The sequence below is a fragment of the Etheostoma spectabile genome, chromosome 13, assembly GCF_008692095.1.
Source record: "Etheostoma spectabile isolate EspeVRDwgs_2016 chromosome 13, UIUC_Espe_1.0, whole genome shotgun sequence".
Classification (NCBI taxonomy): Eukaryota; Metazoa; Chordata; class Actinopteri; order Perciformes; family Percidae; genus Etheostoma; species Etheostoma spectabile.
This window is the reverse complement of record NC_045745.1, coordinates 10,553,770-10,578,424: the sequence shown is the minus strand read 5'-3', so window position 1 is coordinate 10,578,424 and position 24,655 is coordinate 10,553,770. Positions and strand designations below refer to the sequence as shown.

The 24,655-nt window shown below is 41.3% G+C and overlaps 1 long non-coding RNA gene across 1 annotated transcript in view; it reads left to right on the top strand.

Moving 5' to 3' along the window:
- The first annotated feature begins 13,366 nt into the window (after window positions 1-13,366).
- The window catches only part of LOC116701148 (uncharacterized), a 15,178-nt gene continuing 3,889 nt past the window's right edge, over window positions 13,367-24,655 (top strand). The window contains exons 1-2 of the long non-coding RNA XR_004334837.1: window positions 13,367-13,378; window positions 13,599-13,601. This is a non-coding gene — a long non-coding RNA (uncharacterized LOC116701148). The remainder of the gene's footprint in view (window positions 13,379-13,598; window positions 13,602-24,655) is intronic.

Sequence of the window (24,655 nt, the reverse complement as noted above, 5' to 3'; positions counted from 1 at the left end):
AGCGCAAGACAGCTTCAAAGACATACAGCATTAAATACCGCTCAAAGTGAACAAAAGATATTAAATCTAATTTTACTCACACATGATGGACACTACACTGTGTGCAAAATTATTGGCAGGTTCTATTCCTGAGAATTTATTGTGTTGTACTGTAACAAATGCTATCAGTCAATCAGAAATGTTAATAAACCTCAAAATCAGAATATTTAAAAGGAAAAGTGAGTTTTGGCTTCTCAGGAGAATACCTGTGCGCAGAATCGGTAGGCAATTATTGGTGTGCAGAATTATTAAGCAACTAAACGGAATAACTAAAATTTTCCCATCTCACTTGTTTATTTTAATTTCCTGGAGTAAGACTAAAACTCAAGATGTACAAATAAACCCTATTGACATTTCAAGAAATATTCAGTGACCAATATAGCCCCCCCTTCTTTTCAATAACTGTAATGAGCCGTCCATCCATGGAATCTGTTGGTTTCTTGATCTGTTGATGATCAACTTTTTGTGCAGCAGCAACCACAGCCTCCAAATGCTGTTCAAAGAGATGAATTGTCTTCCCTCACTGTAAATCTCACTTTAAGAAGGGCCCACAAGTTCTCAATGGGGTTTAGGTCAGGTGAAAAGGGCCTGTCATTATTCTGTCATCTTTAAGGCCTTTGCTGGCTACCACGCAGTCGAATACTTGGATGCATGTGATGGCACATTGTCCTGCATAAAAATCATGGCCTTCTTGAAGGATGTAGACTTTTTTCTGTACCATTGCTGGACGAACGTATCTTCTAAAACTGGCAGTAGTTTTTGAGTTGATTTTAAGTCCATCTTCAACCCGAAAAGGTCCAACCAGCTCATCCTTAATAATAGCGCCCATACCAGTACCCCGCCTCCCCCTTGCTGGCGTCTGACTCGAAGTGGAGCTCTGTCGCCTTAGAGATCCAGCCACGGCCACCATCTGGTCCATCACGAGTCACTCTCATTCATCAGTCCATAAAACCTTTGAAAAATCTGTCTTCAGGTATTTCTTGCCCAGTCTTGACGTTTCACTTATGTAGTCTTGTTAAGTGGTGGTCGTGTTTCAGCCTTTCTTACCAGGGCCGTGTCTCTGAGCACTGAACACCTTTCCTTTCTGACACTCCAGGTAGGTTGCATTTCTGGAATATGGCAGCACTGGAGGTCATGGTTCCTGGTAACTTCACGTTTAATTCTTCTCAAGTCTCTAGCATTTAATATGCGTCTTTTTTTCTCCACACTTTTTCTTGCGACCCTGTGGACTATTTCAACAAAACGTTTGATTGTTCGGTGATCACGCCTCAATGTCTTTGCTACTTCAAGAGTGCCGCTCCCTCTGAAAGGCATTTACAACTTTTTGACTTTTCAGAGTCTGTTAAATCTCTTTTTTTGCCTAATTTGTGTGAGGAAAGAAGCTGCCTAATAATTATGCACACCTTGATATAGGGTGTTGACCCTTTAGGCCACACCCTCCCTCGTTAAATAAATACACATCACCTGATAATGTTTAAATCAAATTAGCATTTAAGTTTCTATAGCTTGGAATTGGAAAATATGCATGAAAATGACGTAAGGTAAAAATACTCACTTGCCTAATAATTGTGCACACGAGTATCATTTCGATTGTTGTTAGTCTTTATTGGAACAGGGCTGGACCTCCCTTGGCCACAAACATCGTCAATATTAAATACGTTTGAAGAAGCTACTCGGACTCCATTTCCCCCTGAAAGGAGAGAAGATGAGGACACCTGATAAGTAATTGTAAAGCGTGTGTGTGTGTGTGTTGTGTGTGTGTTTGGTTTTAGACTGAGGGGTCTGTAACACAACACCCTGAAGCTCTTCCTGTAATCTCTCCAGTTCCCTCCCTCTCAATCACTCTTTTCTCTTTTCCTTCATCAATCACTGTTTCGTCCCCAGGAGTCACATCAAAGACTGACTCTATTATCAGTGCTGTGTGTGTGTGTGTGTGTGTGTGTGTGTGTGTGTGGTGTGTGTGTGTTGTGTGCGGTGTGTTTGTGTGTGTGTGTGTGTGTGTTGGTGGACGTGCCTCATCTTATCTGTGTGAGTCCAGACCTCCTCCTGGTTTTCTCTCAAACCGTGGCAGAGATTTATCAATAGGAGCAACAGAACCAGCGTGGTGAATGTAACTAAGACAGTTACTCAACACAGTATTTAAGTACAATTCAGGTATTTTACATGCGTAATTTATCATTTATGCAACTTTCATCCCCTTCCTGTCCATAAAACCACAGATCTCCAGATGTTGAGGTTGAATGTTTGTGATGAACTGAAGGATGAACTGTTCCTTTATGTTTACTTCTTAAGCTAAATAAAATCTTTAAAAAGCTTCTTGGATCAGCTGCAAACTGCATCATCACAAAGCTGAAAACAGGGCTGTTATTCTGACACCTGAAAAGTTGTTAACCTTTTAAGAGATGCGAGGTTCTCACGGACATATGCCTACAAACATATGATCATCTTATAGAATATGATGCATTGCTGTAGATTAATCTATCCAAGAGTAGTGTAAAGGAGTTTTACAATGAGTACAACATTCAACATCTACAGCAGTAAAATGCAACAAGCACTAAATGCAGCAGGAATATTAACCCGAAAACATCAGATAGAAGAGGAAAACTACATAATTTACTTGAATGTACTTTAACTACATAGCTGATAATACTTTTACATAAGTTGGTTTTAAATGCTTCTGCTTGTGGTGATATTTATATAGCACTTTAGTAAAAGATCTGTTGCATCGGTTTGAGAAAATAGACCAGACAATAAGTGACAATTGCTTTTGAGCAATCTAACTTACCTTTGTCACTTTGAAGATCCTAAAATGCTAACTCTGATTCTGTTGTCACATGGAACCCACAGCTGAATGTCCCTCTCTGGATTCAGCATAACACTAATTTACTCCTTACAGGTAATCTGAGACTAATTTAGTTTCAATGTGTGCATTCCTAGATGCTCTGGAAAAGTTTTCCCTTCTATGAAGGGACCGTCTGTGTAATAGACTTATTTTTTGTTGGAGGAAAACATTTTAGTGGCACAAAGGCTCTTGAGAGACACCGCAAACCCTCCACCCTCCACCACGCCTGATAAGGCTTCCCATAAGGAGCTTCCTGGCTGGTGGGGGGGGTGTCAGCCTACTCCCCTGATAGCGGCCTGAAGGGCACATCACAGAGACACATACCCCCCTTTGGATAAGCGGGCCTCAGAGCTGCAGACGATCGCTGCCGCAGCCAGGCGATAGCAGCGAACGAGAAAACCAGGACGGACGAGGAGGACACCTGAAACACAGACATGTACGAGGGATCACACCAAGGATAACCAAGAGGGAGGATTTAAATACGTGAGAGTAAAATGTGTATAATTGCTTTTTTTTTTTCTTTAGAGAGGGGCTTGTTCATCTCTTCATAGCCTGATTTTTACATTTTGTTCTAAAAACTGGAGCAAAATGATTTTTTTTTAATTGGCTGTTAATGTAACTTTCTCATAAAAACTCTGAAAACCTTTGACTGTAACTAGCCAACAAATTAAACAGACTTTGAACCTGGCTTCTGACACGTTCACGTTTCTGTTCTGGAAATGTATGCAAATTAGCTCATATTTAAAATGTAAGTAATAACTGGGGACACTATTAGTTACCATGTTCCACCTATTTCCCCTGTCGTGTCTGAACTTTGCAACTGATTTAGTAATTTCGAAAAACAGCAGGTCACTATAGCTTAACAGGAGTTTAAATGTGGCACTTGTTGGGGACTATTTTCAGTGGCGGATAATACAACCTTGCCTTTGCAGTGAGTATTTGGTAAAGCTCTGGCACAGAAGAATAAGCTCAGGAAAGCACAGACAATACTTGTTAGAAAAGAATTTATTGTTGCTTTCCATGGGATATCACCAGACTAATCCGTTAAGTGGATTGTTGTTTTTTAACCGTGCAGTTCCCTGATTTGCTTCCAGGGTGGACTCTCTGTTCCAGGCTGTTGGAGACGGAGTACACCTGCGAGACTCATGCTCCGTAAGCTTTGTATGAGTGAAGAGAGAGGAGAGACAGACAGAAAAAGGCAGAGACAGCGATACGTTTGCAGAAGATTGGAGGAGTTTGTCTGCCTCGTGCCTTTTAGCCACACTCTTCCAAAATCTCATGAAATACGAATATTACTGCTCTAATTATCTCAGGTTTACATATGGTATGTTACATACTCAACCCCAGAACTTTTGCTTTAATTCAAAGTAAAGAAAATAATAAAAACAAAAAACAAACAAGCGAACTCGAAAGGAATGGAGATCCTCTCCTCTGTATATAAGTTATAATACCATATAATAAGTGAACTATCCAAACTGTCAAACCTTTCCTCTAGCCAGGGGTGTCAAACTCAACTTCCTAAGGGCCACACTAGAAAATGAGAACATCGTATCAAGGGGCCAGACACAGGTTTATTGCTTTTATGTCTTGGGAAAAGTTAAATATCTTTGACTGTATTATTGCGTGTTTCACATAGTCTTCTCACCACAGTTTGGTCGAAAATAGCTTAGGAAAAACTTAGTAAAAAAGTGTTGGGGGAAAAAATGTTGTGAAAAGTGACAATAGGTGGGTCCAAATGTTTGGAACCTAAATGTATAAAAGGGCCGGATGAAAATTAGAAAGGAGCCGGATTTGGCCCGCGGCCTTGATTGTTTGACACGTGTGCTCTGAGAATACGTTCTACTTCTGAACCATTCACAAAATCATCGTTACCATTTGCATCTGTGGAAATGAACCAAGTGTCCAGTAATTCTCCAATCCTCTGCACCCGCGTCACCATTCTGAAGATCCAGTGTCGGCCTATGACCCGCACTCGATGATCCAGAGTTCGGCTCTGTCACTGTGCAGATCCGGATGTTTGGGCCAAAAGAAGCCCGGAAGTAGCTGAAAAACCAGACCCACATCATCCAGATGTTGGGTCTGGGAACTCACCTTGGCTTGGCTCAATCCGAGGGGCGGATTAACGGTTGTCTTTCAAATTCCCTCTGCACGCAATAGGACAGCGCTCCAACCAACAGAGCAACGCTGGTCGGTAGATTCAAACTTCTGCCGAATCCATCTACCATTTTTAAAAGTTTCAACATCAGAAATTTGGGATTCTTTCATCCAATTGTCCAAATATTACTGGATGGTTCCATATAACGCTTCTTGCAAGTTAAATAAGAACATTCACAACTTATTGAATTTTGACACTGACAAAAGCAAAATGTCAACATCATTTCATTAAATTAGGCTCCTTGACCATGACTTTGAAAAAAGAAAATAGTGCAAAACTAGTGGTGTATATTGATGTAGTGTTACAAAAATGAAAATGTTGAAAAAAGCGACAAAAAGTGGTAAACGTTTTTTTTTCTCAAATGTGTCAAAAAAAACGATAAAAGTGTCGAAAAAGCTTCAAAAATTGTTCTTTTTCACTTTTGACCTGGGAAGACAACACGGGTTAAGAATTACTTCAGAGCTTAGCTAAGTCTTCCAGAGTCGCGGCAAACCCAAAACTTGGGATTAGAACACTTGGATTAAAACACTTGGGATTAAAACACTTGGATTAAACACTTGGATTAAACACTTGGGATTAAACACTGGGATTAGACAACTTGGGATTGAACACTTGGGATTAGAACACTTGGGATTAAAACACTTGGATTAGACACTTGGGATTAAACACTTGGGATTAAACCTGGGATTCAACTTGGGTTAAACACTTGGGATTAGAAACTTGGATTAGAACACTTGGTTATACATGGGATAAAAACCAATTGAAATGAACAATGCACATTTTGACTTTGAAAAGGCCTAGGACCAAAATCATTTAAATAAAAAACAGAAATGGAACCAGAGTGTACAACAGTGTTTTTTTTTTTTTTTTAAAAGAGCAAATACTGGGCCTTAAAGTTTAGAGGGTTCTAACTTTTGTTAATACTTTAAAAACCATGATTGCCTATTAACAGAAAAAAACACATTAGATTATATCTTTTTAACTCTTGTCAGTAGTGAGTTGCTCTACTCTTGAACATAAACCAGCACATGTGACGTCAGATTCCAACTAACAAGAGCGAGGAGCTCGTGTGCAGCAGAACTCTCTTCATCCTTCAAGGACGGAAGAAGACAAGAAACGAGGGATGAAGAATGAGCTATCTTCATCCTTCGAGGACGGAGAGAGACAGAAACAGAGGGATGAAATGAAGACGTCCTTCATCCTTCAGAGGACGGAGAGGAAGACAAGAAACAGAGGATGAAGATGAAACTTCTTCATCCTTCAGAGGACGGAGAGGAAGACAAGAACAGAGGATGAGATGAAGATATCTTCATCCTTCGAGGACGGAGAGGAAGACAAGAAACAGAGGGATGAAGATGAAGACGTCTTCATCCTTCAGAGGATGAGAGGATACAGGAAACAGAGGGATAGTGAAGAGTATCTCATCCTTCAGAGGACGGAGAGGAAGACAAGAAAACGGGGATGAGATGAGGATATCTTCATCCTTCGGAGGACGGAAGGAAGACAAGAAACAGAGGGATAGAAGCAAATGAGTTTCAAAATAAATATTTCAACGTTAAGCATTCAGGGGCTGTTAAATTCAAACTTCTGTGTCTCTTATTTGCTTCCATAATATTACTATTAATGTGTACTGTTGGTTGGTGGTGTCATCATTTCTCTACAATATCATATTTTGTTGCCATTCCACACCACTATGGCCACCTTTCGACACCAGTCTGGGTCTTTTTAAGTCTCCGAAATATTTTTGAAGGAACTAGAAGGTTCTGGTTGTATTGGCATTTCTTTAACCCTCGTTTTGTCTCGAGAGTCAAACTGACCCTTTCAAAGGGTTTAATATCAGGAATATGGATTTCTTTCAACCACACTGCCCAAATAAATACCATGGATATTCCTAAACAGTCCCTATGGTAAAATTATTGATTACTTTCATGGAATTTTTGGGGTGTTTTATTAAATCTTATAGCATTTTGAATTATTTTTTTATGGTTTCCAAACAGTATCCGGACTAAACTTTGACATCTACCCATCTGAGATCCACTCAAGCGTCCTCTGATCTTAACTGTTAGTCAAAATAAGTCTAATTTCTGCCTTTTTTAAAAAACGTATGCACAATTTTGATATAAAATGAGGTATGTTGACCGTGATTTCACCACTAAGTGAAACCCTGTTTACTAAACCATCTCAGGTTAAAAAAAAAAAAAAAAAAAAAAAAGCCCAAAACTGGTATAGTGACAAATAAATCGAAAAAGCAACAAAACCTTGAAAAAGCCCAAACAATATTCATTTTTTTTCTTTTTTTATTTTGACTGGAAGGACACGTTCATGGTCAACAGAAGACACCACCAGGGTTTACACCAGTTTTTAAAGTAGATTCCCCAACACTTCCTCCTCATAGTCAAGTGGCTTTAAATATTCTGGATCCTGATTGAACACAGTGAAGCTTGACTTTGACGGTAACGATCATGCCTGCTTCTTTCTTCCTATTTTCCTCCACTTTCTATAAGACATGCTATCTCTGTAGCTGTCCTGGTCAAAAAGTGGGCATTTCCCCTATGCAGTCCACAATAAAAGAATTTGATAATGTGCTAATGGACTGAATCTAAACATGTATGCGTGCATTGTCCCTGGATTTTTGGCTCGGTGGCTTGATGCCAACCAAAGCGGCTGGTGGCAGCCTGATGCAGCCGCCTGCCTCTGTCCCAGATGCCATTTACCGGTAATTAATGAGACATAATGACTGCAACTCAGGGTAAAAAGGGACGAGCGTGACTTGCCTTATGAATGCACACATCAGTGAGCCACAACACCAAAGGCACTTGATGCAAAGAGCTGGGACCCTTTTAGATGATTCCTCCTTCACCGCTCCAAGCAGTTACAGTGTTACAGCTTTTTAAAATAGAAGAAATTCAAGAAACATATTTTCACCTGAAATGCGTGAAAATTTCACAAGAACATTCATATATCGCCCCCCCCCCCCCCCCAGCCTGCCTTGGTCCCATGTGGCTGGAAATGGGCCCTGGTTCTGCCTTTGAACAAATGTAAAGCTCAGATGGGCCGATCTGGAGATCTTTCCTCCTTATGAAAATTCTGCTCCATAAGGCAGGGTTCACTCCCCTTCTCTGCTTGTACTGCCCCAGATATTTGGCCCCCCCAATTGAGAGAGAGGACCATCATGCTTTTTCAAACAGAAAGTTCAACAGAAGGCCTTGACAAAGTTGGATCAAGCCACACCCCCGCCTCCACCTTGCCCCACCCTTCCTCCTCCTCAAACTTAATAAAACCACCACACAGCGCACACACACCACCACACGAACGTCCGGTCTGAAAGGTCTCTTTGGCTGGAATTCTGCGTCACACGGCGCTACACAACAAGGCCTGGAATCACGTTATGTCCGCCACACATCCAAATAAAAAAACCCCAACCCCAGGCACAGGACGACGTGTGACAACCACGAAACTACACGGTTTCCCCACTCGCAGCCAGGAGCTCAAAGTCCTGCCCATGCGACTTCTGTTTTTTCACACGTCTCATTACGCTCGCTTCTGGTTAACCTGTGTTTCATGTCCAGTATGCGTGTGTATTGTATAGTTGAGTTTTTAGGATTTAACCAGCCAGAGGTTTTTTCATTTGTTTGGTATCAGTGCAACTCCTCCTCCGTTTTTATTATATCTATCCTTCATAATCTGAGGTGTGTTTGTGTGTGTGGCATTGTTAGCTAATGCTGCTTTTTGGGCTGTCTTTGTACGGCATGCATGGAACCGCCGTTACGTATAGAACCACGAAAAAACTAAAAACTGCTTCCATAATACAGGCACTTTATCAAATGGTTACGAGCAATACCATTTCAAAATACACCGTTATCACACATAAACAAGTCTGACACAAGTACCACTCTGATCCCCAATGCAACAACAGTACCAATGTCATTCATTATGTTCGTCTGACGTAGTTAACAACAATGCGCCATTTTGTACTTGGAGCAAAAAGGGGAACTCCCAATACCGTGCAGTTATTCCCATAATGGAACCGGAAATCGGATTCCTTAGAATACTTGTTATGATTTACCCTTATACAGCTCATTTTTGCACTTAGGCCTTTATCTTTTGACAACAGCATGGACCTTAATAACGAGGAGACGACAGAGAGAGTGTGTCTGTTTTTATTGTTCGGCTCCTGTTTTTGACAGTGTAGCGCTTACACACCTGCTTCGTGACCTGATGTCCTCCCGCGGCTCAACCCACCGTCGAAACTCGTGGCATGCTAGATTAACCATGGCACCCACAGAATAGGAAAAATGTTTAAATGTCATTTGACACAATACAGTTTAATATATCATGGACTGTTGATGGTTGAAAGTCTCCAGTTTTTGACATCAGCCTTGTGGGTTTGTAGGACTCTCTCACATGATCGAATCTTCTCTGACAAAGGGTGGTCAAAACTGCGTCTAAAAAATCTCGCGTTCCACTTGAACCCATTGCACATATTTACGGAAACGTAGTACTAAGAAGGCACGTTATTATGGCGGGCATTCTAATCCATCCTGCGACACCTCTCTCCCCCCTTCCATCAGGGAGACGTTTGCCGAGTATCCCAACGCACACATCATGTAGGGGATAGTTTTTCCTCAGGTGATCAGGTGTTGAATGATAGCGCAGCAGGAAGAGTGGCCGGGGATCTGTGTTTAATTTACTTCTCCACTGTTTTATTGTTGGTGTTAATGTTTGATTGTTTTAAAACTATGTATTATTGTTATGATTGTTACTGTTCTGGTGCTGGAGAGTGCCATAGGGCATACTGTTTTCATTGCTGTGGTACTTGTACCTAAAGTGCATATGACATAATTTTGAACTGAACTGACTGAACTGAACATACAGTAGTTAATTTGCCTGGGCAAGCCCATCATCCCCAGATTTTAAATCCATCAGAAACTTGTGGGGGTCACATCCAGGTTGAAAATTAGATTTTTGCTTAAATGTCATTTTCCAGCCACTCATTGATAACCATTGTTTTTTGGCTTGTGAGGTGAAGGCCAAATCTGCCACTCATTTCATATTCTACCCACATTTTTGCGATTAGATGGTGCTAATTTTTGAACCCTGGGTGACAATCAGTGAATGCTGTTTCTGAAAGCCCAGTAATGCAGAGGGTTGTGGATGTAGTTCAAATGGGTCCTGGGCTGGATACCTGTTCACAGTGGGTTGACCTCCATTGCTCACAGATTGTGATAGCAGTTTCTCGAAACATGGTTATGCCAACTAAATATAGTGCAGTTGATTCACAGTAAACACAACCCATTTTCATGTTTGTACAGTAATGTTTTAAGTTTGTAAAGAAAAATCAACATTCTGCCTATATTCCTTTTTCTTCCCTTTTCGTGTTCAAGCTAGAACCACAACTGATCATTTGGTCATGGTTTTGATTTGTATTGGAATTGTGCATGTGTTCCCAATGCATCGCTATTATTGGATTAAAGCTATTCTAATAGGATTTTAGCTTACTTCCTTTTTTGAACACCTGCTATTTTTTCTGTAAATGTAAAAAACAAACAATAGATTTTCAATATTCACCTTTCATACCAGAACAAAATATCTTCGCAGCCTATTTTTGCTGCCATTACTGGCCGAATGTCTTGCTTTCATTAAATCAGTATCCTCTATTTTTAATTATTAACGACTCTCTCTCCCCCAACATGTCGAACCAAGGATGATCCAAATCTGGCGTTTGCCTACGCAGGCAGCAGCGCAGCAGCAGCGCTCAACACTTTTTGTGTGTATCGGACCAGGAAATCACACCGCGATATACAACAGAGACGCCACGGCTCGTGCAAGCTCCAGTACGTCGCCGCCTAAGCCCTCTGATTTTGTTGTACAAGGCGTCACTATCCGGGTTTAATCAAGCAAATGGAGCGGTATTTTGGGTTTTAAGAACTAATATCCACGATAATTATGGGCTACTGACTTATCTGAGTATACAGTCGGCTGTGTTTATTAGAGGAGATATCCTCCACTGTGTCTATTAAAGCAAAGTCAGAGCATCAAAGTCTCACATCAGCACATCATTTGTAACTAATGCTACCTTAACGCCATTTGTCATATTACACTTTTGATATTTGCCGTAAAACAGGGTATACAAACAAAACCAAATGTTTATTTAGTGAGCTTCATGCACCGCTTGCGCTTTCAAAGGCAGTGATCCCAAACCGGACCAAGGACTTTACAAACCCATAATGCAGAATAAAACAAAAATAAAGAAAGCAGAAGAACAGCAATACACTGATAGCCAGTAGCCAACCACGACCACCACCGCTGAAAGAAGAGAACACCAAGACTAATGTACACAAGGAAAGGAGGGTGTTACGAGAGCAGGTGACATGAGGGCTGACGGGAAACAGGTGAAACCCATCTGGGCGGGGCAGGTACTCAACCAAGGCGGGAAACACCAGGCCGGAAGTAAAACAAGTCATAACATGAGAAAACCTACAGAATAAAGCAGGAATTATAGAAACAAACCCCAGCGGATCATACTTTTAGTGGTGCAGGTAGATTGGATTTTGTTACATTGGCCGGTAAATAAGATGGAAACTAAATCCCAACACACAACTACAGTAGCTACCTATCTCACAAAATGGAAATCCTTTCCATGTATAGTTTTGTGGATGTAGTTGGATGTTTTCCAGCCAAGACACAATATAATAAAAAAAAATCCTGTTTGCTTTCCCGTTCCTGAAAGATGCGCTGCTCATAAAACATCTTTGCAGTGTTGGTTTTAAAAAACCCAAAAGAACTATCGCCATGTGGGAGTGTGTGCTCTGTTTGACCAGACAAAAGCTCCTCTGGTTTTCTCCCAAAGGACATCGCCGCCAGTCACTGTGGGCCTGTCCCACTGATGACGCATGTCAGTAACACACTCACACCACACACACACACACACACACTACCCGCACCTATGGACTACACCAGCGCACAGGGACGTGCAAACACAGCACCTGACTCTCTGGCCCTCTGTGCCTGATATACTCCCAGAAGGGCCCAGCTGGACGCTCTGACCACCTGCTTCCTTGTTTACTGGCCCGACGTACTACCCAAAATACACACGTTTCAACGAGAGGTGAGCCGGACCATCGCCCAGTACAGTCCCGATTGTGGAGGATCCGTTGTTTGCCCTGGTTCCTCATCCAATGAGTTTGTGCAATAATTCTGTCTGCGACGTGTGCTGTAGAATGTGTATAATTGGTGTAAAGACTCTCCTCGGCTGGTGGCTCAGGAGGTATAGCGCGCCCCCTACCCCTTATAAGGTTGATGTTCGATCCTGCCCCTGCCAGTCCCCTGTGGAAATTTCATGGGAAAGAACTGAACCTGAATTTCCCCCGATTCTGCGCCAGGGCTGTAAAATTGTGTGTGAGTGGGAGCTGATGCAGCTTGGCCTCGACGGCAGTGGTGTGAATGTGTGTGAATGTTTCCTGTACCATGTTAAAAGTTGTTTTTGAGTTTGTCATATATAAAATAATCTGTAGCCATCTGCTCATCCTCTCTCTCTGCTGCAGGATTGCGCTCAACACTACATTTTAGCTGCGCTCCTATAGCAAAACAACTGTCTCATGGGTAAACGTATGCGCCAGGAAGGAGGATGGTGTGGACACAAAAAACAAAGATACTCTGGTCTGCTGCATTTGAATTTATAGCTTTTTTTTTTTGTTTTTTTATAAAACTGTCCCCTGTGAGTAAATGTTACAGGTGTTAGTGCTCCTATTACAGAGTTCCCATTATTCTTACTGCTGGGCTGGTCTGAGTATCCCCATGGCCATTTTTCTTTCATTCTTCTGCATATAGCACTTTAATGTTGAATGCCACCTTTTCCATATGCCGATTACGCCAACCAAAACCTGAAGCAATTAATTTCACTGTAAGGCGAGGCAAGGCCAGCTTTATTGGTAGAGCCATTTCAGCAACAGGGCAATTCAAGTGCTCTTACACAAAATCCTTTAAAACATTTTAAAAAACACCAAAAAACACATCATAACAGCTAAAAAAAACTTAAAACATGAAAACCCAAGACTAAAATACTAGTGCAGCAGAGAACATAACAATGAGAAATCAACAGTCTTTAAAAGACAGGCAGCATCAAAAAGAATCTCTTTAGCTCGTTAAAGACTGAGAGTAGCCCGCAGACCCTGCAGGTTTCTGGGAGTTTAGTCCAATATGAGGAGCAGGACATTATTATCTTGTTTTGGTGTAGAGCTTCCTGCACTAAAAAAAGAAACCACAAAAAACTTATTTTGACCACAAACTCCACTGTAGTGGTCTTTGCAGCAGTCCAGGAAGAGAATCTGTGTGAACCACGTGTGCTCTCTTATGTGCGTTTTAAACCCGCGCACCCTTGGGTGACAGGCGTGTGAGCAGTGGTCCCTAGGGAGCAGATCAGGTGAGGCAGGGGTGAGGCGAGGTTAGATGAGCAAGGTCAGGGGAGGAAACCGTGCTCTGTGATCTGCATTTTCAACATAGCCTCACTACAAACCCTCCAGGTGCCTGGCAGAAAGAGTGGACGATGTGACTCACCTGGAGAAAGTGGAGTCAGGTGAGGAAAGAGAGGCGGTCGTTGAAGTTAATGAGCCTCTGCATGTAGCTCCTCCGGCACAGTGACACCTCTAATTACCAAACGTCCAACCCTTTGAGTGGACCTAGCTATGTCCACATAAACACTCCACTATAAGCTTTTGCTAGGTTTGCGGATCCCGGGCTGCTGCAATGCGTTCCCGAGCCCCTAAAACTATGAATTTGGAAACTACTGTGTCCCCCGGTAAGGTTTTGAAAACTCCATAGTTACTTTTTAATCATTACACTAATCTGCAGATCACAATGACCAGAGTGTCTTTGGACCTCATGAAGTCACTGATGAGGCACTCTGGGTGAATAATAAGCTGGGTATCGTTTGATAGATTTGAATACTGGTACAGTGACTTTGTACCAGTTCCTAAACTACATATTTTTTTGATAAACAATTTAATTAAAATGTATTCTTGTGTTTCGTGGGTTTAATGTTGTAATTTAACTGATTATCACGTGTTTTAATCGGTTTTTGAGTTCTATTAATGTTTAATTTCCTGGTGATGATTTGGTTGAGGAAAGGCTAGTATAAAGGTTGTGTAATGCGAGAAAGACAGCCTCGAAGGGTAACCCTTTAAAGAGAAGTGTGAATGTGTATGTCGACAATTACACGAAAGGCAGCGCTGGATCGCTTAATTAGTGAGAAGAAGAGCCAAGATCGAAAGGTAACCTCTCTAAAAATTAGTCGTAAGGGTAGATACACTGAGGGGGATCGCCAAGGAGCACTACACGGACTACTTAGTGGAAGTAGACCAAGTGGGGTTAGGTTTGTGGTTAGTGTTTTTCTGTCGTAATGTTTTTTAATTTTTAACTGATTATACTCGTGTTTAACGTGTTTTTTTGTTTTTGTGTAAAGCACTTTGAATCGCCCTGTTGCTGAAATGTGCTCTACAAGAAGCTGCCTTGTCTTGCCTAAAAAAAAAGTCAACATTACACATAGGCCTAAATGGTTGTATTTATTAACAGAACAGCTTCTTTCTACGTGCCCAGTCCTCTGGTGTCCCATCGATTTTTTTCCTGCGTTCTCTGCGACGTGTAACGTTAACAGCCATCACAGACATTATTGATCTTGGTAAAAACATGGTGCATGCTCATGTGGCTCACTGATGAGAGTTAACTCCTTAGGTGGTTGAAAATGCGTTTTAAATGACAAGTATTTTTTAATACTTGATACTTTAGAGCATTTGCTCGTGCCTAAAAAGTATTGAAGTCGTTACCCAGCCCTAGTGGAACTACTCGTCTTCTTGCTGACCTTACTGACTGATCCCAAGATGAAAGGGATGGTAAAGAGAGGCAAACAGAAACAATATTTGTAAAACTCAGCACCACATGTCATAATAACGTCCAGCTCAAGAACACCCCCCCCCCCCCCGCCTGCCGACTGAGTCACCAGCGAGTCGCTTCCTAGAACCAGCGACAAATAGCAGCTCCTAATTGTTGAGTTTAACACCTGGTGTTACGGGGCTCATAAAACCCCTCTGACTGAGAAACCCCCCCCCCCCCACGCACCACCACCCCACCACCACACCCAACCACCCACCTCCCTTCACTCTCCAAGGCCACACAGGCGCCAGTGCCAATCAGCAAGTCTCTTTTTTCTGACACATCTTTTCATTTTAAGCAAAAGAGGGAGGAGACTCTACACTCATTTAGGCTAATTGAACCAATAAACCACTGAGAGATTAGATCAATTGACCATTTACAACCAGGGGAGGTGGCAGGCTGGTACATTACTGGATCCAGCTGCCTTTGTCCTTTCTAATGTTCACACACCAAAATCACTTAAATACACTGTATTTCCAAGACAGACTAGTTGTTCTCGGATTCAGGAAGATTCACGGATTGTTCGCAAATGTTTTTCTGGTTTTCAATTATCGAGAAAGCAGTCAGATAAACACCTGAATTGATTTTAGTGCAGATAGGGAAAGGTAACGGGTTATTTTCAGCGCTCCGGTAAGACAAAGTCCGCTGGCTGACTGAGCACTGTTATACAGAAAATGTACTGCCGGCCTCTTAAAGAAACCCTTCACGGTATATAACTTATATTATTACATATTATTATTAGAGAACATATTATTAGACTTATAAATAAATGGCCATTTTTATGATTATCTGAAAATTGAGCTTCCCCTCTTTGAAAGACCAGCAGCCCTGGGCTGTAGCACTCGATCCGTCCTTGGACGCGATACCGTTTTTCACGGTCTCTGACTCTGAGTATTTGGACTGGACTTGTCTCGGCTCGGCCACTGATCTGCCCAATATGGCTTTTGTCCCCTCGAACCGAGTCCAGGTTCTTTATTATGTTGATAAATAATATTGGAGGGAAGTGGAAACCCAAAATGATTTTCTTAAAACTGGCATGCTAGACCTGTTTTTCTGTTCTTGGATCGGTCCTTGACTCGAACTTAAACCTCTTTGACTCGTCTTGGGACTCGAACTAACCTTTTTTTGGACCGGTCTTGACTTGGACTGACTAATCTGTCTTGACTTGGCTTGGCCCGACTAAGGTGGTCTTGACTACAACCTTGCAGCAGCCACCATGAAGGAGAGGGTTAACTTTTCCTGCTAAAGATGTCTCACCCCTGGTCCGAAAGCCGGGAGACACGTTGGTCCCTCACCTTACTCTAGAGTCTGGACTCGTCCACAGCTGCCATCGTACACCCGAAGCTTTGCCGGACTGGCCACAGCACTTGATAGGACAACGCGTACGTGGTCTGGTTTGGTCCGGAAGTTCAAGCAGACTGTCATGATGGCTTGTTCAAATACAATCTAATATTTTTACTAAAATAATTCACAGAAACGTTTTCTGAAACACGTGATCTGTCTTCATTTCGATCGCAAAGGTATTAAAAGATTTTCGTCAGCTTTTTGACGAGACTCTGGTCTTGCTCATCCCACTTTTTCATTTCATTCCTTGTTAGGCCTCCACCAATCAGATAGGTCATTTGTGGGCCCACTTGCCGGCCATAACGGTTAGTGTGTGTCCGGCCGTTGAGTGCAACCTAACTTAAACTAAAAACAAGTTTTAAAATGAAGACCCACCAAAAAGCAACATTCTCCCTCATTGGTCCTCACACGATCCACAACACACACAACACCAAACACACACACACACCTTGTTGCTGTTCCCACTACTCAGTTAGTTGCTCTAACAGCCGCCTCAAGGGAATCCCACACATTTAAACATACAGTATGCGTCTAGATAAGCCAATCTGAATGCATCTTCTGTGTCTTTCACGTCCAACGTTTTACACAAACGGCTTCTCAGACTGCCAGGGGGCGACCCTTAACGACAGGCTGCACACATGGGAAGGATTTTGGGGGTATTTTCACTTTAGAAAACAGAGTACATCACAAGGTCCCTTTTACATGACAGATCGTGGAATCACAAGACTGCCGGGTTTCCCCTCTAATTTCGGCTAAGTTTTTCCCCTTTTCTTTTGGTTTCCATGTCTCGCCCTCGTTGTATTTTCGTTTACATCTTGCTCAGGTTGCAGCAGAACAAAGAGCAATTTTCTGGAAATGCGAACTTGCCTCGAACTTTATGATTTTTTCTTTCTGATATATTCCGTTGTGCAAGGTGCAGGTTTGGCCTAATGGTCTGGAGGAAAACACTTTTGTGTGGTGCATAGCGTCTTTGGTCAGTGGGTTCCCTCGAGCCCCGGCTGAAGATCCTTCTCATTAAGTCGGGGGTGCGGGCCTCATTGTGGCTAATCAGGCCCAGATGTGGCTACCCGACTCCAGAAAATCAATCCAGCAGTCTTGACAGCTACCCTCTCAGGGGGGAGAAGGGGGTTGGAATCCGGGGGGACCGTTATAATGTTTTTTGACAAGGGATCTCAATACAATATGTACATGCGGAAAATGAATCAAGCTTGGGCTGTCACCTCTGAAACGGAGTTTTATGTGGTGTGTTGGAGGAAAGACGGGCTCCTTTTGACAGGGATGGGAAAAGAAGAAGCACGGATTTGGGGGGGGGAGAGAGAAAGATTTTCATCCTCCCTTTCATTAATAGTCTACCACTGAAGGCCTTGAGCAAGGCATTTTCAAGGTCAACAAGCATGTTGGTATTGTGCAGACAATTTCTGATCTTGTTGTAACTATATCTATCTCTATATATATATAATATTATATATGTATATATATATATATTTCTGTATGTGTGTGTGTATATTATATAATATATTTTTTAATCTCTTTATTGAGTTTTTAACGAGGTGGCCATACAAGAGATGTCCAGATAAGCAAGCAAATCCACAAAAGATAGTTCATGTAACAGGAAGACCCCCCCCCCCTTTATATGTACCCATATATACATGCGCCTTGCCACGTACTCGCATGCCACAGAACATAATACATCCAATACACCATATACACACATACATCATACACACAACTTGTAGCTAGACATGCATAGACATAAACTTGATTTTATACTAGGGCAAAAAGAATTTAAATAAAAAGAATAAAACTGAACTAACACGGCAACACATGCAAGAGAAAAAGTGACGATACAATTGGGCATTTTCTACATGAATTGAAATGTGTTTTGAATCATACATTCATGGGAGGTGTGTCCTCTTGAATACCCTAACATTGTAAGTGAGTGGTAACGGCGTCAAATGCCAAAATACGCAGGGATATGGATCGTTTCAAATGCAGTTTTAAGGTGAAGATCTGTTGGCCACCGCAGATACAATGTCTAAAGTAAGATAACTATCTTTCCTACAAATTGAGATCTCTGATGAGTTTGACGTCATTATGCAAGAAAAGCCAGGGGGATTGCAAGCATCTTGCCCGGGAAAACAATCATTAACATGGACCTAGGAAAAAGGACATGCTGGGAACATAAACCCTTTTTGAAGGGTCACTTTGCCATGTGTATATGAAGGAGATGTTACCTTGAGAACATAGACCCTAGGAACAAAGATCCGCTTCCTCATTTCATGGATGCATGTGTACAGCGCCGTCCCACAGAAACGGCTCCCCAAAGCCCGTGGTGGGATTTAACAGCGTTTTAATACAGAGATACCGATGCTCTACTCTGTGTCAGTGGTTCTTTTTTCTTCCCCTTGCTGAGCAGCAGAAACCCAACATCCCCGAAACCTCTCTCCAGGTTTACCCCCCCAACCCCCATCTTTGGTCGTCTTCTTTTACACCAGAGAAAGTTTGTGCCTTCCGCCTCTGTCATTGCCTCTCTCTGTCTGCCTGTCACCAAGTGGATACACCAGTTTTGTGTGTGTGTGTGTGGGTGCGTGTGTGTGTGTGGTGTTTTGTGGTGTGTGTGTTGTGTGTTGTGTGGTGAGTGGTTGGGTGTGTTGTGTGTGTTTGTGCGTGTGTGTGGTGCGGTGTTGGGCGTGTGTGTGTATGTTGTGTTGTGTGTGCGTGTGTCTGTATGTGTCTTACATGGTCACTGATAGTGCGGTATGTCCACACACAACCAACCGTAGCAGGCTTTTTGTGCGATTTAATCGGGCGTCTGATCGTTCTCCCCTCCACAAGACACACCTGCTTACCCACACCCCACCACCTACACACCACACACACACACACACACACACACACCACACACACACACACACACACACACACACCAAACCACACCACACACATATAGTTGTTTGATTGTTGTTGAAGAGACATTATTTGAAGTTTCTGCGTTTTAAGACAACTTTATACTTTAATTTATTATTGATTGCGTATTTCGTTCACAACCAATCTGTGTTTTTTCTGACTGTAATTATTACAAAATATGTATGTAGTCCATATATCAGATAGTATTGGATCTTCTATAAGTAAGAGTGCACACACCTAAGTGCATATATACTTTTATGCCGCTACATTTGCTGACCGCTTTAGTTACTTCTAATTTTTCATCCCCTTCCTTTCCAGTGAAAATCATGTATCTCCATACATTGTTGTGTGATGTTCATGAATGAACTGAAGGATGACATGTCCTTCATGTTTGATAAATTCTACATCTAAACTATAAATAAGTCTATAAAAAGCCTCTGGAACAGCTTGAACATTCCATCGTCACAAGCTGAAAACAGGACGGTATATAACACGGTGATCTCACAGAACGTGACACCTACCAACAAATGCAGATCTAATAGATATGAAAGCATGCTTGTAGATTATCCAACTATCCAACATAGGTAAAAAAAAAAAAGAGTTAAAATGAACTTAAACCTACGCAGTAAATGCACACACAAAATTATACAGTATGAATCTTTATATCCATAAACAATCAGAATAGAATAGAAAACACGACAGGGAACATTTTAACCTTGCCAATGAGTATTTTCAACTTAATTGATAACAACAAATCTTCTCCTGGATTTCAGTGATTCCTATTTCTCATCTGAGCCACAGTCATTCCTACACACGCATCCTCGACCGCCTGACCAATTCAGCATCTCTGATAAACACAACAGTTTGACTCACATTCCCCCTGAACATCTTTTAATTAACCCTTTTGTGGTCCGTGGATGGTGAAGAGGGCCTGCTTCATGTCAGGAATGAAAGGGAGTGAGCCGTCAGAGCTGTGGGATAGACTATCCCCCTGGAGGATTATGGACATGAAGGGAGGTGAGTCGTTCGTTGAGATTAACACCTCTGTTTTCTTTTCCCCACATGGCCTCTCAATCCCTCTGGAATGCTGCAACCCTGTCCCTTCAAACTACGCTTTCGTTAGACTCCCGGCTAATTAGAAATGATCGGGCCTCATAGGAATCACAGGTTTTTGCTTCTTTTCCACATGAAAGATGCTATTTGATGCTATTTGAAGCAAATGCCGGCTGCATTGGTCAGGCAAGAACATAATCATCATGTAACCTGATATCCGTACACCGACTACTTTCAGATTGTTAGTATATTTAACATTTGTTGAGATTTCTGCTTTAAACACTCCACTTTACTGTCTACACTCCGTCTTGTACATTTCAACTGTTCAAAGAAAAGAGGAGACGTGCCACAACCAGCACCACTTTGTTTGTTAACTAAGTACCACACTGTTTAGCATGGTGTTTTACATGTTTATTTTCTTTCACAAAGTGCTTCATGCTTGAATCTGCATCAGATTATGCTTTGTGTTCCGTCTCTCACCGACCACGCTGATGTTGCTGTGGATTGTGCTGTTGGGGAAGGCCATAAAAATCATGAATTATTTTTAATCTGTCCTTTTCGAAATTACTCGATTTGTTTTGTGTGGTGCTCTCTTAAATTTGTAGGTTCTTCTTTTTTCACAATAACAGATTTTAGTGGTGTGGTGAGGTGGTTGGTAGTCATTAGGGTCCTGGACCTTGCATGTTGCTCCACTGGTCAGAAAAAGAAAAACATAAATTAAACCACAACTCTCACAAAATCTTGCCCATGACGCTGAACAGTCACCTACTTTTCAACAGACTTGATTACTACAGAAACCATTAATTGTTTTCTAGCTCAATGTAATTTAATATTTACCCACTTCATTTTTAATCTAGCTTTCCTGGCATTTGAAGCATTAATGGTCTGGAAACAAAACAAAATGCCATAAATAGTTATTTTACAAAGGATTGTTACACATAACACAAATGTTGATTAATGAAAATTTGGGGGCCCATTACAAACCCTTGTGGAACTCCGTTTTAAGCAGATTCAAAGGTGTTTGCTGGAAACTAATTTATAGTAAGTTTTAATAGTAAAAAATAGATAACATGCTAAAATTAATTTTGCAAAGATCTGGCAGGGAGAAATTTAAAAGAAAAAAAGGTAAGAATTATTAATAACAACAAACGCGGGAGCTCTTAACTGTCTATCTTTCCTCTTATTTGTGCGTGAAACATTCCTGTCAGTGTGATCACTTCCGTTGTATTTGAGATGTTTTGATGTATCAACCTTTATGTTGAGATGTTGCCTTCAACGTCACGTCAACTCTAAAGATGGACTGGGATTCACCAAGTCGGGACAACGGACGGCCACAGGTCCTGATAGCATGAGCTTAAGATCTAAATCCCTCATCGTCTAACTCCCATTGTCCCCCCAAATCCAGCCGACCTTAACGAAGCCTTCCTGGCCTCACCAATGTGGCCCATAGACCAACCCCCCCAGACAAAAAGAACGAAAAGATCCTCTCTCTTTCTTACCCCGGGCTCCCTTCTCCTTTCACTCCCTGATCCTCTGTTTGAGAACTCTTATCGATGCCAAACATGAGACCCCAGACCCTGCTTTTTGCCGAGGCCTGATCTAATAGGCAGAGAGGGCTGGGATGAAGGTGTGTGTGTGTGTGGGGGGGGGGGGGGATCCAAATGATTACTGAGTGATATCTAGCCTGGAGAAGGGGCCTTCTATTTGGGGAGTGAAGGAGGAGGGACACGAGAAATGAAAAGCAAAGGTACATAGATGGAAGTTAAGATGAAAGAAAAGCATAACTTATTAAAGAATTTGAGCTTGTTCATGCTTCAAACCAGGAACCCCACAAATGAATACATGATGCCTGTAATTATGTAAAAAGGTACTTTCAAACACAAACAGTTGGTGGGTTTATATTTTTTTTGAAACTAAATATTGGTTCATGTGCAAAGGTTTTATAATCTACTCTATCTATTTTTAAATTTTTTTGGGGGCCCATAAACCCAATGTGTTAGGATGATTAATATACTATCCTGTCTCCTTACCTTTTGAATATCGTACGGACATTGTTCATACGACTGACCAAAACAGTTTTACGCTTAAGCTAAAAGTTGATCTTGTTGTGCCTAACCATATTTTAGTTTGGTATAATAAAAACGGGAGTTATTTGAATAATACAGAATTCTTGGGGATCCTGCATGTCCATAAAAACTTAGATGTGTAATTTGACATATAATCGAAGTTTATCTGCACTTTAAATAGTGAAAGCAATAAAAAAAATACAAGCATTCTTTGCCCATCACTCTGCACTGTTAGATGATCCGTCATTCACGTCCCTCATTTTCTACACGGCGTCAGGCCTTGAAACATCAATCATAGGGTAGAATATCTCCTTAGATTGGTTGGTTGGTTGGTTGGTTGGTTGAACATTTTGACCCAGAACAAATCATCCAAAGCTGCTCTGATAGTAATGACGGTCGCTGTTGATACACAAACTCAAGTGAAGATGAATCCTAATGTTTTAGCTGATGGTTCGACTTCTCCTCCAGCGCCACCATCAGGCCAACATGTCTGTTTTTACCCAAGAAACAAACTGACATGACGGGAAAGCCAAAAAGACAATTTGAGATTAACCCTCTGAGGACGATAGACCCTAAAAACGATGTTTGACAAAAATCCAACTCACAAAAGAGATATTACATGACATATTATTGCATTTTCGACATTTATTTACTGTGTTAATCACATATAACCTAAGACTCACTTCAATCACTGAAACAATTCAAAGAGCCAACATCAAGGTTTTTTAACTTTAGCGCCAAATTATCTCTTTACTCATTACTCGAGAAAAACATTGGCCGTCACGATACGGAAATCTGAGTTTGTTCTGAATCTTTTCATATGCAACACGGGGATCAGTTTTATGCAAATAACCTAAAAAAGGTTAATTTAAAAAGATACGTGAAAATATTCTTAGACTTCAGAGGATCAACAGGCTATAATTATTATAATTAGTGATGCAATCATGTGTTCATCCCTTTAATGTTGACTCTGGTAAAGGTGGAGATCATTTTAATTACTTTACAAATCGCTGTGTAGTTTGATAAATATAAAATACATCATAACGTATTAGTTGATTACATTTTGTATTAATAATCTGAGTCTGCAAAGTAACGTTGTGAAATAAATGTAGTTAAAAGTAAAAGTAAAAAGGAAAGGGAAGTTTGGGGTCCCCTGCTGGAGCTGCTGCCCCCGCGACCTGATACCGGATAAAGCGGATGAAGACGGATGATTAAGAATAAAATATTTTCCTTTGAGATGTAGCAAAGTAGAAGCACAAAAGTAGCATGCTGCATGAAAAGAAAACAATCAAGTGGTTACAAAAAGACAAATCAAGAGAAAATGCAACATATTTGCAGAAGAATAAGACAAATTACTTAATCTAATAATAATAATAATAACAATAACTAGCGAACGAATGCAGACTTCTGACAAGCCTCTTGCAATGCTAATTCAGTGGTAATTTGACAGACAGTCAAACAAACTACCAAACGGACGAGCCAAACCGATAACATAAGCTTTTTTGATGTAGCGCAAGACAGCTTACAAAGACATACAAGCATTAAATACCAGCTCAAAGTGGAACAAAAGATATTAAATCTAATTTTACTCACACATGAATGGACACTACACTGTGTGCAAAATTATTAGGCAGGTTCTATTCCTGAGAATTTATTGTGTTGTACTGTAACAAATGCTATCAGTCAATCAGAAATGTTAATAAACCTCCAAATCATGAATTATTAAAACAAAGGAAAAGTGAGTTTTGGCTTTCTCAGGAGATACCTGTTCGCAGAATCGGTAGGCAATTCATTGGTGTGCAGAATTTAAGCAACTAAACGAATAACTAAAATTTTCCCATCTCACTTGTTTATTTTAATTTCCTAGTAAGACTAAAACTCAAGATGTACAAATAAACCCTATTGACTTTCAAGAAATATTCAGATGCCAATATAGCCCCCCTTCTTTTCAATAACTGTAATGAGCCGTCCATCCATGGAATCTGGTTGTCTTGATCTGTTGATGATCAACTTTTTGTGCAGCAGCAACCACAGCCTCCCAAATGCTGTTCAAAGAGATGAATTGTCTTCCCTCACTGTAAATCTCACGTTTAAGAAGGGCCCACAAGTTCTCAATGGGGTTTAGGTCAGGTGAAGAAGAGGGCCATGTCATTATTCTGTCATCTTTAAGGCCTTTGCTGGCTAGCCACGCAGTCGAATACTTGGATGCATGTGATGGAGCATTGTCCTGCATAAAAATCATGGCCTTCTTGAAGGATGTAGACTTTTTTCTGTACCATTGCTGGACGAACGTATCTTCTAAAAACTGGCAGTAGTTTTGGG